Here is a 16,053-nt window from a genome sequence, read left to right as displayed (position 1 = left end):
AAGGCAAGGCCTCCTGCCTGGGAGCCTCCTAACTACTCCTGGTCGTCGGCGGTCTCCACGTAGTAGTAGGCATCGACGGTGGCATCGGGCTCCTGGGCTCCGACATCTGGTTGCATCAACTGGAAAGAAGAAGAAAGGGGGAAAAAGGGGGAGCAAAGCAACCGTGAGTACTCATCCAAAGTACTTGCAAGCAAGAATCTACACTACATATGCAACATTATCAAAGGAAGGCTGTATATGTAGACTGGGTTGCAGAAATGCCGGAATAGAGAGAAGGCCTAGTCCAATCGAAGACTAGCATCTTCTGGAAACCACCATCTTGTAGCAACAGGAGGGAGTAGAGTAGCATCAAGTAAAGTAGTAGTAGTGTTATCAACCTTGGCCAGAGATCCTTTCTCGACTCCTGCGAGAAAGCAATTCCACAGCCGTACTATCCATCTCTCATCACAATCCAATTCTCATCACAAGTATCCAGTTCTAGTTGTATTGATCGGGATACAACTCCAAGTGTCCGTTACCGTAGGACAGGATATCGATAGATGGTTTCTTCCCTGCAGGGGTGCACCAACTTACCCACCACGCTCGATTAACTCCGGCCGGACACACTTTCCTGGGTCATGCCCGGCCTCGGCCAAACAATACGCCGCGACCCGACCTAGGCTTAATAGAGAGGTCAGCACGCGGGACTAAACCTATGCCCCCAGGGGTCATGGGCCATCTCCCCGCGAACTCCTGCACGTTGCGAGGGCGGCCGATGAGCAGACCTAGCTACCTCCTTAAAAAGGTAGGAGCTTACCAGTCCAACCCGGCGCGCGCCGCTTAGTCGCTGACGTCTATTAAGCTTCGGCTGATGCATACGATGCAGAACGCCCATACTATGCCCACGTGATGGTTAGTGCTATCAGGCTAGAGGCCCCTCGGATCAAATATCCAAATCGTAGTGGATTAGGAACGTGCGGTAACAAGCAGAGACTCACGAAAGATGTGACCCCGTTGCCCCGTCTCGAGGACTTGCGGCAAGGGCTAGGAATGCCCGGCCACGCCTCGTAATTATCTCGCGGGCACCCTCCAGGTCAACCCGTCTCCACATCACTCGCAATTAAGCTCGCGCGGGTACCCCTTAGGGCCGACCCGTCTTTCCAAGTAATAGTGGTAAAGTCCAAGTATCTGTGTGTCCAAACATCAAGGGGATAACCCGAGGAATCACCCCCGATGAATTCCACTAGATGTAATCACCAAGGTGAACGTAAGAGGAATCACCCCCGAGGTTCACACTTGAGGGGTTGCACGACAGAGTCGCATCGGAAGTGTTTAAGGAAGGAAATCACCCTCGATGACCACGATCGAATGACTACACTACACGGTTAACATCAGAAGTGCTGAAGAGGACTCACCCTCGGTACTCGATAGTAACCTAGTAGTGTCGAGCAACTAAAGGGAAAGTGATGTGCGGTGCTGTGGCCTGGTCTTCGATCCCGTTGATCGGGTCTTCAATGATGAAGCAGGGGCAACAAGGACAAGGTGGGGGTCACTGATGGATCACTAACCAACCTATACTAAGCAGTTTTTAAAAAAGCAGGTAAGGTACAACAGTAGATACAAAAGCAGGCTATGCATCAGAATAGGAGCAAAAAATAACAGTAGCAAAATCTAATGCAAGCATGAGAGAATGGAATGGGCGATATCGGGGTGATCAAAGGGGGGGGGCTTGCCTGGTTGCTCAGACGAGAAGGAGGGGTCGTCGGTGACGTAGTCGATCACAGGGGCATCAACATCGTCACGGGGTCTACCGAAGAGAAGAGGGGGGGGGGGAGAAATAGTAAATACATTGCAAGCAAGTGCATAACAGGACAACAAGCAGAGCTAGACGTGTTCTAACGCGGTGCTACACGATATCGGCGAAGGGGAAAGTCAACCGGGAATGTTTTCCCGGTTCCGGACCTGTGTCAAACAGATGACCAGAGGGGGAAAGTTCCATGTTCAGCTTGCTAGGGGCATGTGATAGATGAACGGACCGCATATTCGGATTCGTTGGATTTTTCTGAGCAACTTTCATATAGAAAACATTTTCATCCGTGTTATGGTTTAATTTCTATGATTTTTCAAAGGTTAAACCATTTTCTGGAATTAAATAAATTAACAGAAATGGAATATGACGTCAGCATGACGTATTGATGACATCAGCAGTCAACAGAGCGGCTGACCAGGTCAAACCTGACAAGCGGGTCCAGTGGGACCCACATGTCAGATACAAAGAACTAATAGAGTTTTAGAACTAAATAAACAAAGATATTTAGCAGGTAGGCCCCACCTGTCATAGACTAATTAGCTAAACTAATTAGTTTTAATTACTGAAACACTTTAGTTAGAGGAATAAGTGGTGGGGCCCGCACGTCAGTGGCTGGGGCCTGCCCAGTCAGCACAGTTGACTAGGTCAACTGGTCAACAAGGGACCAGGGGCCCCACTGGCAGTGACCCAGGGGGTGGCCCCAGGTGTGCCACGTCCGCGGCCGGCGCCGGAGTTGCGCCGACGAGCTCTCTGCGGCGGCGAGTTCGCCGGAGAGGCTCGGATCTTCGCTACAGAGCGCCAAATCACGCGTTTTCACCTGGGTTCGAATGAGTGGAGTAGCGCGCATCGCGTGGTGCCAGCGGTTGGACGCGGAGGTGGCCGGAGCGACGCCGACAACGACGGGTGGCGACGGAGCTCTCGGGCTTGAGCGGGTTCGGCGTTAGTGAGCGCGAGCGGCCAAAGTAAACAACTACGCGGGGTCTACGGCGCACGAGGAGCACGCCAGGGCAGTCGACCGAGCTCGTAATGGCTCGGGAGCACGACAACGGCAGCAATGGCGGCGGCCGGAGCACGGTTGCGGTGGCGGTCGCGCACGTGCCCGAAGGCGAGCAGGAAGAGGAGGAAGGAGAGGCGGAGCTCACCATGCGGGCGCAAGGAGGCCCCGTGAGTGAATGGGAGGGCAGAGGGAGGCCGCGGTCGATGGGAACCACCGGCAGCCGAGGCGGAAGGGGACGAGGTGGATCCGGCGCTGTGGTGCCTTCCGGCTCCAACGGCGGGCACCGGTCGACGTGGAGGAGGACGGCGGACGCCTACGTCATGTCGGCAATGCGGGGGGATGATGGTGGCCGCAAGGTCGACGCGGCGACGGTGGCGGGCGCGCTCGCGCAGTGGGGAGAAGGAAGCGAGCAAGCGAGAGAGCACGAGGAGGAGGGGGATTTGATGTGGGTTAGGGTTTGGGCAAGAGAGAAAGAGCGTCGGGGGCTGATCTTATCCACCCGCGGCGCAGCAGTGCGCGGGGGCGAGTGCCCCGCGGCCATGGAGGCTCGGCCTTCTCCTGTTGCAGGAGGAGGACGAAAGGCTGAGGTAGGTGGGCCGGGCTGGCACTCTTGCTCGGCTGGGCCAAGTGCACAGTGCAGCCTGGCCTATTCTTTTTTTTAATTCTGCTTTTCTTTTACAGAAAGGGGGGGTTTTGTAATATTTGGGGTGCAAAAAATGATTTTTGTTAAATATGGGAATTGTCCACATAAATACATTGCAATTTTTGGCACAACCACAAAAAGTTTGGAAGAAGTTTGAATTAGATTGAATTTGCAAAAACATGGAAAAGCAATTAATTTGCTGAGTTGGCACTGTTTTAATTAGCTATAGTCCATCTTAGCTTGGAGGTGATGTTGTTTTATTTAACAACCATTTGTTATGGAATTTTTACTAAATGATGGACTATTTTGCAGCAACTTTTGTGCAACAATAAAATTCACTTGCAAAAAATGAATTTGATTCCAAAGTGGAATTTCAAATGAGATTTGAATCAAGGGTGATCAAGCAATGCTTAGCAAATGATTAGCTTAATCACAGAGATTTACTATAGCATGACACCGGGGGTGTTACACTCGGGCATCCCCAAGCTTGAGCTTTTGCCTCTCTTCCTTCTTCTCACATTGAGACCTCCTCGATCATCGAACACTTCATCCACACAAAACTTCAACAGAAAACTCGGTAAGGTCCGTTAGTATAATAAAGCAAATCACTACTCCAAGTACTATTGCAAACCAATTCATATTTTGTTTTTGCATTGTGTCTACTGTAATATAACTTTTTCATGGCTTAATCCACTGATATAAATTGATAGTTTCATCAAAACAAGCAAACTATGCATCAAAAACAGAATCTGTCTAAAACAGAACAGTCTGTAATAATCTGAACATTCACCATACTTCTGATACTTGACAAATTCTGCAAAATTTAGGAAAAATAAAAAAATTGCATAGAGAGACAGTGCAAAAAAGAATCAGAACTATTTGACGTTCCAGCAAAAAATTAAAAATCGCGCATTACAGCCAAAGTTTCTGTCCTGCACCACACAAACCAACAAGCATTGTAAACATCCTAAAGGCAAACCTTGGCACATTATTTTTATAATACAATGGAATTGTAAAAGGGGATAATTATTTTTGTTGAGAAGTTTCTGTAATTAAGATTCACAAAGTTCCCATGGGCATGAACAAAGTTCAAGGACGTCCCCCACTTTCACAATGCTCATCTCTCTCACTTTCACTTTTCTTTTTGAAAAGTTTTGGGTTCCCCTCTTTATTTTTTTGTTTTCAAACTATACAAAAGCACTCAGCAGAAATAAATGACTCTCTAAAACTTCCGGGTTGTCTCCCTGGCAGTGCTTTCTTTAAAGCCATTAAGCTAGGCATATAGTGCTCAATAATGTATCCACCCGGATCCCAAGGTATATCAAAGCCAATTTTAATTAACAATGATTTGTAATTTAGTAGTGAGCACAAAGTAACATATATCTTGCAAAAATGAAGTCTAACTCTCTTCCTATGCATCGGCATGTCATACAAGAACAATTCATGAACATCAAGTAAAGGCCAATACATAGCATAAGCAGTTTCTTGCAATTTTATCGTGTTGGAAACATAAAGTGGCGGAGATGTAGTTCCTCTCTCATAATAATTGAAAGTAGGAGCAGCAAGCACATGCATATTATATCTATCAAAATCATCATTTGTGGTAGTAAAACGCAACCCATCAATATAATCCTTAATAAGCACAAACTTCTCCGATATAGTGTGGTTGGGAGAATTCAAAAAGATAATAGGACTATCATGCGTGGGTGCAATAGCAACAATTTCATGTTTAACATAAGGAACTATAGCAAGTTCATCTCCATAAGCATAATTCATATTGGCATCTTGGCCACAAGCATAGCAAGCATCATCAAAAAGGGATATTTCAAAAGAATCAAAGGGATCATAACAGTCATCATAGCAATAGTCCTTCGGTAAGCATGAAGGGGAATTAAACAATGTATGAGTTGAAGAGTTACTCTCATTAGAAGGTGGGCACGGGTGATCAATCCGCTCTTCCTCCTTTTGTTCTTCGCTCTCCTCCTCATCTTTTTCATCCAATGAGCTCACAGTTTCATCAACTTGTTCTTCCATAGATTCCTGCAAAATATTAGTCTCTTCTTGGACTTTCTCAATAAGTGCATTAATATCGTAATTGTATTCATAATTCTCATAACAATATTTGAGGATAGCTAAATTTTCAGGTCTATAAACCGAATCATCAAAATCTTCAAACTCTTTAAACATAGACTCAATTTCATAGGCACCCATAAAAGCAGCAAATTCTTCTATTTGTTCCACATCATAGTAATCCTATATACCATTAGCGTAAGAAACTAAGGTTTTATTATCATTAAATTTGCATGAAAAGGGAAGGTGTGGAGCCTTCATCCTAGAGCAACAAGTATAATCATATCTCAAGCATAGTTGCCTAGCATACCACTTCAATAATATATGAATTTAATCCCATAATAGTTTTCCTTTTTGTATCAAGCGATAATCCCTAAAGTATTCACGTTGATCCAACGTTACTCCCATAACATAGTTGAATGAGGTTTTCTCAGGATTATTAAAGTAGTACATAATATTTCTCACATAATAAGCATCGAGGGTTTTAGGAGGTTCCCCATCTCCATGAGCAGCAAGTACACCTAATTTTTTTGGTATTTCGTGTTCCATATCCATAACTAAAGATAAATAACAACTAAGAACAGCAAATAAAAATTACTTAGTGATAAAGCAAACAAGCACACATGAGAATATTCACCCCACGCTATTGCTCCCCGGCAACGGCGCCAGAAAAAGGTCTTGATAACCCACAAGTATAGGGGATCAATTGCAGCCTCTTTCGATAAGTAAGAGTGTCGAACCCAACGAGGAGCTAAAGGTAGAACAAATAATCCCTCAAGTTCTATCGACCACCGATACAACTCTACGCACGCTTGACGTTTACTTTACCTAGAACAAGTATGAAACTAGAAGTAATTTGTAGGTGTTTTTGGATAGGTTTGCAAGGTAATAAAGAGCGCGTAAATAAAAACTAGGGGCTGTTTAGATAAAGACACACCTAAATTAGTTTTAGTAGAGAGCTTTTTGTCACGAGAAAGTTATTTGTCCCTAGGAAATCGATAACTAGAGCGGTAATCACTATTGCAATTTTATTTGGGGGAGAGGCATAAGCTAACATACTTTATCTACTTGGATCATATGCACTTATGATTGGAACTCTAGCAAGGATCCGCAACTACTAAAGATCATTAAGGTAAAACCCAACCATAGCATTAAAGTATCAAGTCCCCTTTATCCCATACGTAAACAACCTACTTACTCGGGTCTGTGCTTCTGTCACTCACGCTACCCACTATAAGCAAATCATAAACATATTGCAAACCCTACAGTGGGGATCCCTCACGCTTGCGCGACACGGAGAGCACCATAGGACAACACCAATAATAAAACATGCAACTCAAACCAATCTTGATCATCAAATAGTCGTTAGGACAAAATGGATCTACTCAAACATCATGGGATAGCCATACATCATTGGGAAATAATATATAGCGTTGAGCACCATGTTTAAGTAGAGATTACAGCGGGTAAGAGAGAGGTTACACCACTGCATAGAGGGGGGAAGAGTTGGTGAAGATGTTGGTGAAGATTGCGGTGATGATGATGATGGCCACGGCAGCGCTCCGGCGCCACCGGAGGAGAGGGGGAGAGGGGCCCCTTCTTCCTCTTCTTCCTTGACCTCCTCCCTAGATGGGAGAAGGGTTTCCCCTCTGGTCCTTGGCCTCCATGGCATGGGAGGGGCGAAAGCCCCTCCGAGATTGGATCTGTCTCTCTGTCTCTCTCTGTTTCTGCGCTCTCAGATTCTTCCCTTTCACCGTTTCTTTTATATCCGGAGATCCGTAACTCCAATTGGGGTGAATCTTTCGCCCAGATTTTCCTCATAAAATTAGCTTTCTTGCGGCAAAAGAAGAGCGTCAATCGCCTTACAGGGTGCCCACGAGGGTCCAGGGAATGCCTGCCCCCCTGGGGCGCGCCCCCCTTCCTCGTGGCCCCCTCGGGCACCGTCTCGCGTTGATTTTACTTCCCAAAAATCATAAATATTCCAAAATAATTCTCCGTCCATTTTTATCCCGTTTGGACTCCGTTTGATACGGATATTCCGCGAAACAAAAGCATGCAACAAACAGGAACTGGCACTGGGCGCTGGATCAATATGTTAGTCCCAAAAAATAGTATAAAAAGTTGCCAAAAGTATATGGAAGTTGTAGAATATTGGCATGGAACAATCAAAAATTATAGATACGATGGAGACGTATCACACAACCAGCACAACTATCCAAGTGGTCCTTGGAAGCATCGGTTAGTCCATTATAAAAGATATCAAGTATTTCATTTTTCTTGAGAGGATGATCAGGCAAAACATTAAGTAATTGGAGAAGCCTCCCCCAAGCTTGTGGGAGACTCTCTTCTTCAATTTGCACAAAATTATATATTTCCCTTAAGGCAGCTTGTTTCTTATGAGCGGGGCAATATGTAGCAGAGAAGTAATAAATCATATCCTGGGGACTACGCACACAACCAGGATCAAGAGAATTAAACCATGTCTTAGCATCACCCTTTAATGAGAACGGAAATATTTTAAGGATATAATAGTAGCGAGATTTCTTATCATTAGTGAATAGGGTGGCTATATCATTTAATTTAGTAAGATGTGCCACAACAGTTTCAGATTCATAGCCATAAAAAGGATCGGATTCAACCAAAGTAATTATCTCAGGATCAACAGAGAATTCATAATCCTTATCAGTAACAAAGATAGGTGAAGTAGCAAAAGCAGGGTCAGGTTTCATTCTAGCATTAAGAGATTGCTGCTTCCATTTAGCTAATAACTTCTTATGATCATATCTATCATTGCAAGCAAAACTAGCTCTAGCAGCTTCTTCATCCATAACATAACCTTCAGGAACAATAGGTAATTCATATTTAGGGGGAGAGCCCTCATCATCACTATCATCGATATTATCAGTTTCAGTAATTTCATTCTCTCTAGCCCTAGCAAGTTGTTCATCAAGAAATTCACCAAGTGGCACAGTAGTATCAAGCATAGAAGTAGTTTCATCATAAGTATCATGCATAGAAGAAGTGGCATCATCAATAACATGCGACATATCAGAATTAATAGCAGTAGCAGGTTTAGGTGTCGCAAGTTTACTCAAAACAGAAGGAGAATCAAGTGCAGAGCTAGATGGCAGTTCCTTACCTCCCCTCGTAGTTGAGGGATAAATTTTAGTTTTCTCGTCTTTCAAGTTCTTCATAGTGACCAGCGGATATAAATCCCAAGTGACTCCAAGAATAGAGCTATGCTCCCCGGCAACGGCGCCAGAAAATAGTCTTGATAACCCACAAGTATAGGGGATCGCAACAGTTTTCGAGGGTAGAGTATTCAACCCAAATTTATTGATTCGACACAAGGGGAGCCAAAGAATATTCTCAAGTATTAGCAGCTGAGTTGTCAATTCAACCAAACTTGGATAACTTAATATCTGCAGCAAAGTAATTAGTAGCAAAGTAATATGATAGTAGTGGTAACAGTAGCAAAAGTAATATTTTTGGGTTTTGTAGTGATTGTAACAATAGCAACGGAAAAGTAAATAAGCGAAGAACAATATATGAAAAGCTCGTAGGCATTGGATCAGCGATGGATAATTATGTCGGATGCGGTTCATCATGTAACGGTCATAACATAGGGTGACACAGAACTAGCTCCAATTCATCAATGTAATGTAGGCATGTATTCCGAATATAGTCATACGTGCTTATAGAAAAGAACTTGCATGACATCTTTTGTCCTACCCTCCCGTGGCAGCGGGGTCCTATTGGAAACTAAGGGATATTAAGGCCTCCTTTTAATAGAGTACCAGAACAAAGCATTAACACATAGTGAATACATGAACTCCTCAAACTACGGTCATCACCGGGAGTGGTCCCGATTATTGTCACTTCAGGGTTGCCGGATCATAACACATAGTAGGTGACTATAGACTTGCAAGATAGGAACAAGAACTCACATATATTCATGAAAACATAATAGGTTCAGATCTGAAATCATGGCACTCGGGCCCTAGTGACAAGCATTAAGCATAGCAAAGTCATAGCAACATCAATCTCAGAACATAGTGGATACTAGGGATCAAACCCTAACAAAACTAACTCGACTACATGGTAAATCTCATCCAACCCATCACCGTCCAGCAAGCCTACGATGGAATTACTCACGCATGGCGGTGAGCATCATGAAATTGGTGATGGAGGATGGTTGATGATGAGGACGGCGACATATAACCCTCTCCGGAGCCCCGAACGGACTCCACATCAGCCCTCCCGAGAGAGTTTAGGGCTTGGCGGCGGCTCCATATCGTAAAAAGCGATGAATCCTTCTCTCTGATTTTTTTCTCCCCGAACGTGAATATATGGAGTTGGAGTTGAGATCGGGGGAGCTCCAGGGGGCCCACGAGGCAGGGAGGCACACCCCAGGGGGGTGGGCGCGCCCCACCCTCGTGGAAAGGGTGTGGGCCCCCTGGCCTTGATTCTTTTGCCAGTATTTTTTATATTTTCCAAAAATAATCTCCGTGGAGTTTTAGGTCAATCCAAGAACGTCTGTTTCTGCACAAAGATAACACCATGGAAATTCTGCTGAAAACAGCGTCAGTCCGGGTTAGTTCCATTCAAAACATGCAAGTTAGAGTCCAAAACAAGGGCAAAAGTGTTTGGAAAAGTAGATACGATGGAGATGTATCAATAGTGACTAGAGAATTTTGTCAATTACTATCTTATCTAGAAGATTAACTTCCACTTGATTCAAGCAATTTCTAGTACCTAGACTATCTAAGCACATGCACACTGGTTGAGCTATTCACCTCCATCTTGCAGGCAAAGTACTGTCAGAGGTCTCATACCTCACGACACGGGTATGAGTATGAAATACCAATTTCAACTCTTGGAACATCGCATATGCTCCGTGGTGTTCAAAACGTCTTTGAAGCTCCGATTCTAAGCCATAAAGCATGGTGCACTAAACTATCAAGTAGTCATCATATCGAGCTTGCCAAACGTTCATAACGTTTGCATCTGCTCCTGCAATTGGTCTGTCACCTAGCGGTGCATCAAGGACATAATTCTTCTGTGCAGCAATGAGGATAATCCTCAGATCACGGATCCAATCCGCATCATTGCTACTAACATCTTTCAACTTAGTTTTCTCTAGGAACATATCAAAAATAAAACAGGGGAGCTAAATGCGAGCTATTGATCTACAACATAGATATGCTAATACTACAAGGACTAAGTTCATGATAAATTAAAGTTCAGTTAATCAAATTATTAAAGAACTCCCACTTAGATAGACATCCCTCTAATCATCTAAGTGATCATGTGATCCATATCAACTAAACCATGTCCGATCATCACGTAGATGGAGTAGTTTTCAATGGTGAACATCACTATGTTGATCATATCTACTATATGATTCACGCTCGACCTTTCGGTCTCAGTGTTCCGAGGCCATATCTGCATAGCTAGACTCGTCAAGTTTAACCTGAGTATTCTGCGTGTGCAAAACTGGCTTGCACCCATTGTAGATGGACGTAGAGCTTATCACACCCGATCATCATGTGGTGTCTCGGCACGACGAACTTTGGCAACGGTGCATACTCACGGAGAACACTTTTATCTTTGAAATTTTAGTGAGAGATCATCTTATAATGCTACCGTCAATCAAAGCAAAATAAGATGCATAAAGGATAAACATCACATGCAATCAATATAAGTGATATGATATGGCCATCATCATCTTGTGCTTGTGATCTCCATCTCCGAAGCACCGTCATGATCACCATCGTCACCGGCGCGACACCTTGATCTCCATCGTAGCATCGTTGCCGTATCGCCAACTATTGCTTCTACGACTATCGCTACAGCTTAGTGATAAAGTAAAGCAACTACAGGGCGATTGCATTGCATACAATAAAGCGACAACCATATGGCTCCTGCCAGTTGCCGATAACTTGGTTACAAAACATCATCATCTCATACAATAAAATATAGCATCATGCCTTGACCATATCACATCACAACATGCCCTGCAAAAACAAGTTAGACTTCCTCTACTTGGTTGTTGCAAGTTTTACGTGGCTGCTACGGGCTGAGCAAGAACCGTTCTTACCTACGCATCAAAACCACAACGATAGTTTGTCAAGTTAGTGCGGTTTTAACCTTCTCAAGGACCGGACATAGCCACACTCGGTTCAACTAAAGTTGGAGAAACTGACACCCGCTAGTCACCTATGTGCAAAGCACGGCGGTAAAACCAGTTCGCGTAAGCGTACGCGTAATGTCGGTCCGGGCCGCTTCATCCAACAATACCGCCGAACCAAAGTGTGATATGCTGGTAAGCAGTATGACTTGTATCGCCCACAACTCACTTGTGTTCTACTCGTGCATATAACATCAACGCATAAACCTGGCTCGGATGCCATTGTTGGGGAACGTAGTAATTTCAAAAAAATTCCTACGCACATACAAGATCATGGTGATGCATAGCAACGAGAGGGAAGAGTGTGTCCACGTACCCTCGTAGACCAAAAGCGGAAGCGTTAGCACAACGCCGTTGATGTAGTCGTACGTCTTCATGATCCGACTGATCAAGTACCGAACGCACGGCACCTCCGAGTTCAGCACACATTCAACTCGATGACGTCCCTCAAACTCCGATCCAGCCGAGCTTTGAGGGAGAGTTCCGTCAGCACGACGGCGTGGTGACGATGATGATGTTCTACCAACGCAGGGCTTCGCCTAAGCACCGCTACGATATTATCGAGGTGGATTATGGTGGAGAGGGGTGCCACACACGGCTAATGTGACCCCCCCGATTCAATCGTACACTAATCATGCACGCAAATGTGTACGATCAAGATCAGGGACTCACGGGAAGATATCACAACACAACTCTAAAACATAAATAAGTCTTACAAGCATCATAATACAAGCTAGGGGCCTCGAGGGCTCGAATACAAGTGCTCGATCATAGATGAGTCAGCGGAAGCAACAATATCTAAGTACAGACATAAGTTAAACAAGTTTGCCTTAAGAAGGCTAGCACAAACTGGGATACAGATCGAAAGAGGCGCAGGCCTCCTGCCTGGGATCCTCCTAAACTACTCCTGGTCGTCGTCAGCGGCCTGCACGTAGTAGTAGGCACCTCCAGTGTAGTAGGAGTCGTCGTCGACGGTGGCGTCTGGCTCCTGGGCTCCGGCGTCTGGTTGCGACAACCAGGTAGAATGGAAAGGGGGAAAAGAGGGAGAAAAGCAACCGTGAGTACTCATCCAAAGTACTCGCAAGCAAGGAGCTACACTACATATGCATGGATATATGTGTAAAGGGCCATATCAGTGGACTGAACTACAGAATGCCAGAATAAGAGGGGGATAGCTAATCCTGTCGAAGACTACGCTTCTGGCAGCCTCCGTCTTGCAGCATGTAGAAGAGAGTAGACTGAAGTCCTCCAAGTAGCATCGCATAGCATAATCCTACCCGGCGATCCCCTCCTCGTTGCCCTGTTAGAGAGCGACTACCGGATTGTATCTGGCACTTGGAAGGGTGTGTTTTATTAAGTATCCGGTTCTAGTTGTCATAAGGTCAAGGTACAACTCCAGGTCGCCTGTTACCGTGGACACGGCTATTCGAATAGATCAACTTCCCTGCAGGGGTGCACCACATTACCCGACACACTCGATCCCTCTGGCCGGGCACACTTTCCTGGGTCATGTCCGGCCTCAGGAGATCAACACGTCGCCGCCCCACCTAGGCTCAACAGAGCGGTCAGCACGCCGGTCTAAATCCTATGCGCGCAGGGGTCTGGGCCCATCGCCCATTGCACACCTGCACGTTGCGTATGCGGCCGGAAGCAGACCTAGCCTAGCAGGCATTCCAGTCCAATCCGACGCGCGCCGCTCAGTCGCTGACGTCAAAAAGAGCTTCGGCTGATACCACGACGCCGGTTGCCCATATCTTGTCCCACGTGGCGGTTAGTGCGTATAAGGTCAACGACCCAACTCAGATCAAATACCAAGATCTCGTTAAGCGTGTTAAGTATCCGCGAACGCCGAACAGGGCCAGGCCCACCTCTCTCCTAGGTGGCCTTGACCTGCCCTGTCGCTCCGCCACAAAGTAACAGTCGGGGGCCGTCAGGAACCTAGGCCCACCTCTACCGGGATGGAGCCACCTGTCCTTTCAGCCCCGATCTCCGAACAGTATCATAAGTAATGTAACAGTATAAAGTATATAGTATAAGCCCGTGATCACCTCCCGAAGTGATGAAGGCCCAGTAGTATAGCGAGGCAGACGGACAAGAGTGTAGGGCCACTGATGGAACACTAGCATCCTATAATAAGCTTTAGGATAGCAGGTAAAGGTAACAACTGTAGCAACAATGACAGGCTAGGCAGCAGAATAGGATTAACCGAAAGCAGTAACATGCTACACTACTCTAATGCAAGCAGTATAGAGCAGAATAGACGATATCTGGTGATCAAAGGGGGGGGGCTTGCCTGGTTGCTCTGGCAAGAGAGAGGGGTCGTCAACTCCGTAGTCATACTAGGTAGCCACGGCGTCGGTCTCGGTGTCTAGCGAGAGAAGAGGGGGAAGAAACAATAAATATTTAAGCAAACAGATGCATTGCGATGCATGACATGACAAGTACCGGTGCTAGGGGTGCCCTAACGCGGTATGAGGTGATACCGGTGAAGGGGGAAACATCCGGGAAAGTATCCCCGGTGTTTCGCGATTTTGGACAGATGGACCGGTGGGGGAAAGTTGCGAGTTCGATGTGTTAGGGGTGTGTGGCGGACGAACGGGCTGCGTATTCGGATTTGTCTCGTCGTTCTGAGCAACTTTCATGTAGAAAACATTTTCATCTGAGCTACGGTTTATTTTCTATGTTTTTCTAAAGTTCAAATCATTTTTTGGATTTATTTATCTATTTAATTCTAACATTATCCAGAATAGTGTACGCTGACATCATCATTGAAGGAAATATGCCCTAGAGGCAATAATAAAGTTATTATTTATTTCCTTATAATCATGATAAATGTTTATTATTCATGCTAGAATTGTATTAACCGGAAACATAATACATGTGTGAATACATAGACAAACAAAGTGTCACTAGTATGCCTCTACTTGACTAGCTCGTTAATCAAATATGGTTATGTTTCCTGACCATGAACAATGAGTTGTTATTTGATTAACGAGGTCACATCATTAGTTGAATGATCTGATTGACATGACCCATTCCATTAGCTTAGCACCTGATCGTTTAGTATGTTGCTACTGCTTTCTTCATGACTTATACATGTTCCTATGACTATGAGATTATGCAACTCCCGTTTGCCAGAGGAACACTTTCGGTGCTACCAAACGTCACAACGTAACTGGGTGATTATAAAGGAGCATTACAGGTGTCTCCAAAGGTAGATGTTGGGTTGGCGTATTTCGAGATTAGGATTTGTCACTCCGATTGTTGGAGAGGTATCTCTGGGCCCTCTCGGTAATACACATCACATAAGCCTTGCAAGCGTTACAACTAATATGGTAGTTGTGAGATGATGTATTACGGAACGAGTAAAGAGACTTGCCGGTAACGAGATTGAACTAGGTATTGGATACCGACGATCGAATCTCGGGCAAGTAACATACCGATGACAAAGGGAACAACGTATGTTGTTATGCGGTCTGACCGATAAAGATCTTCGTAGAATATGTAGGAGCCAATATGGGCATCCAGGTCCCGCTATTGGTTATTGACCGGAGACGTGTCTCGGTCATGTCTACATTGTTCTCGAACCCGTAGGGTCCGCACGCTTAAGGTTACGATGACAGTTACATTACGAGTTTATGCATTTTGATGTACCGAAGGTTGTTCGGAGTCCCGGATGTGATCATGGACATAACGAGGAGTCTCGAAATGGTCGAGACGTAAAGATTGATATATTGGAAGCCTATGTTTGGACATCGGAAGTGTTCCGGGTGAAATCGGGATTTTACCGGGTTACCGGGAGGTTGCCGGAACCCCCCCGGGAGCCATATGGGCCTTCATGGGCCTTAGTGGAAAGGAGAAAGGGGCAGCCCAAGGTGGCTGCGCCACTTCCCCCTCCCCTAGTCCTATTAGGACTAGGAGAAGGTGGCCGGCCCCCCTCTCTCTCTTTCCCCCCTTTTGGGGAATCCTAGTTGGAATACGATTGGGGGGGGGGAGTCCTACTCCCGGAAGGAGTAGGACTCCTCCTGCGCCTCTCTCTCTGGCCGGCGCCCCCCTCCCCCCTTGGCTCCTTTATATACTGAGTAGAGGCACCCTAGAACACACAAGTTGATCCACGTGATTTATTCCTTAGCCGTGTGCGGTGCCCCCTGCCACCATATTCCTCGATAATACTGTAGCGGAGTTTAGGCGAAGCCCTGCTGCTGAAGTTCATCAAGATCGTCACCACGCCGTCGTGCTGACGGAACTCTTCCCCGACACTTTGCTGGATCGGAGTCCGGGGATCGTCATCGAGATGAACGTGTGCTCGAACTCGGAGGTGCCGTAGTTTCGGTGCTTGATCGGTTGGATCGTGAAGACGTACG

This window comes from Triticum urartu, chromosome 2A, assembly GCF_056163025.1.
Source record: "Triticum urartu cultivar PI428250 chromosome 2A, HENAU_Tu73, whole genome shotgun sequence".
Classification (NCBI taxonomy): domain Eukaryota; kingdom Viridiplantae; phylum Streptophyta; class Magnoliopsida; order Poales; family Poaceae; genus Triticum; species Triticum urartu.
The sequence above is the reverse complement of the archived record's forward strand: the minus strand, read 5'-3'. Positions refer to the sequence as shown.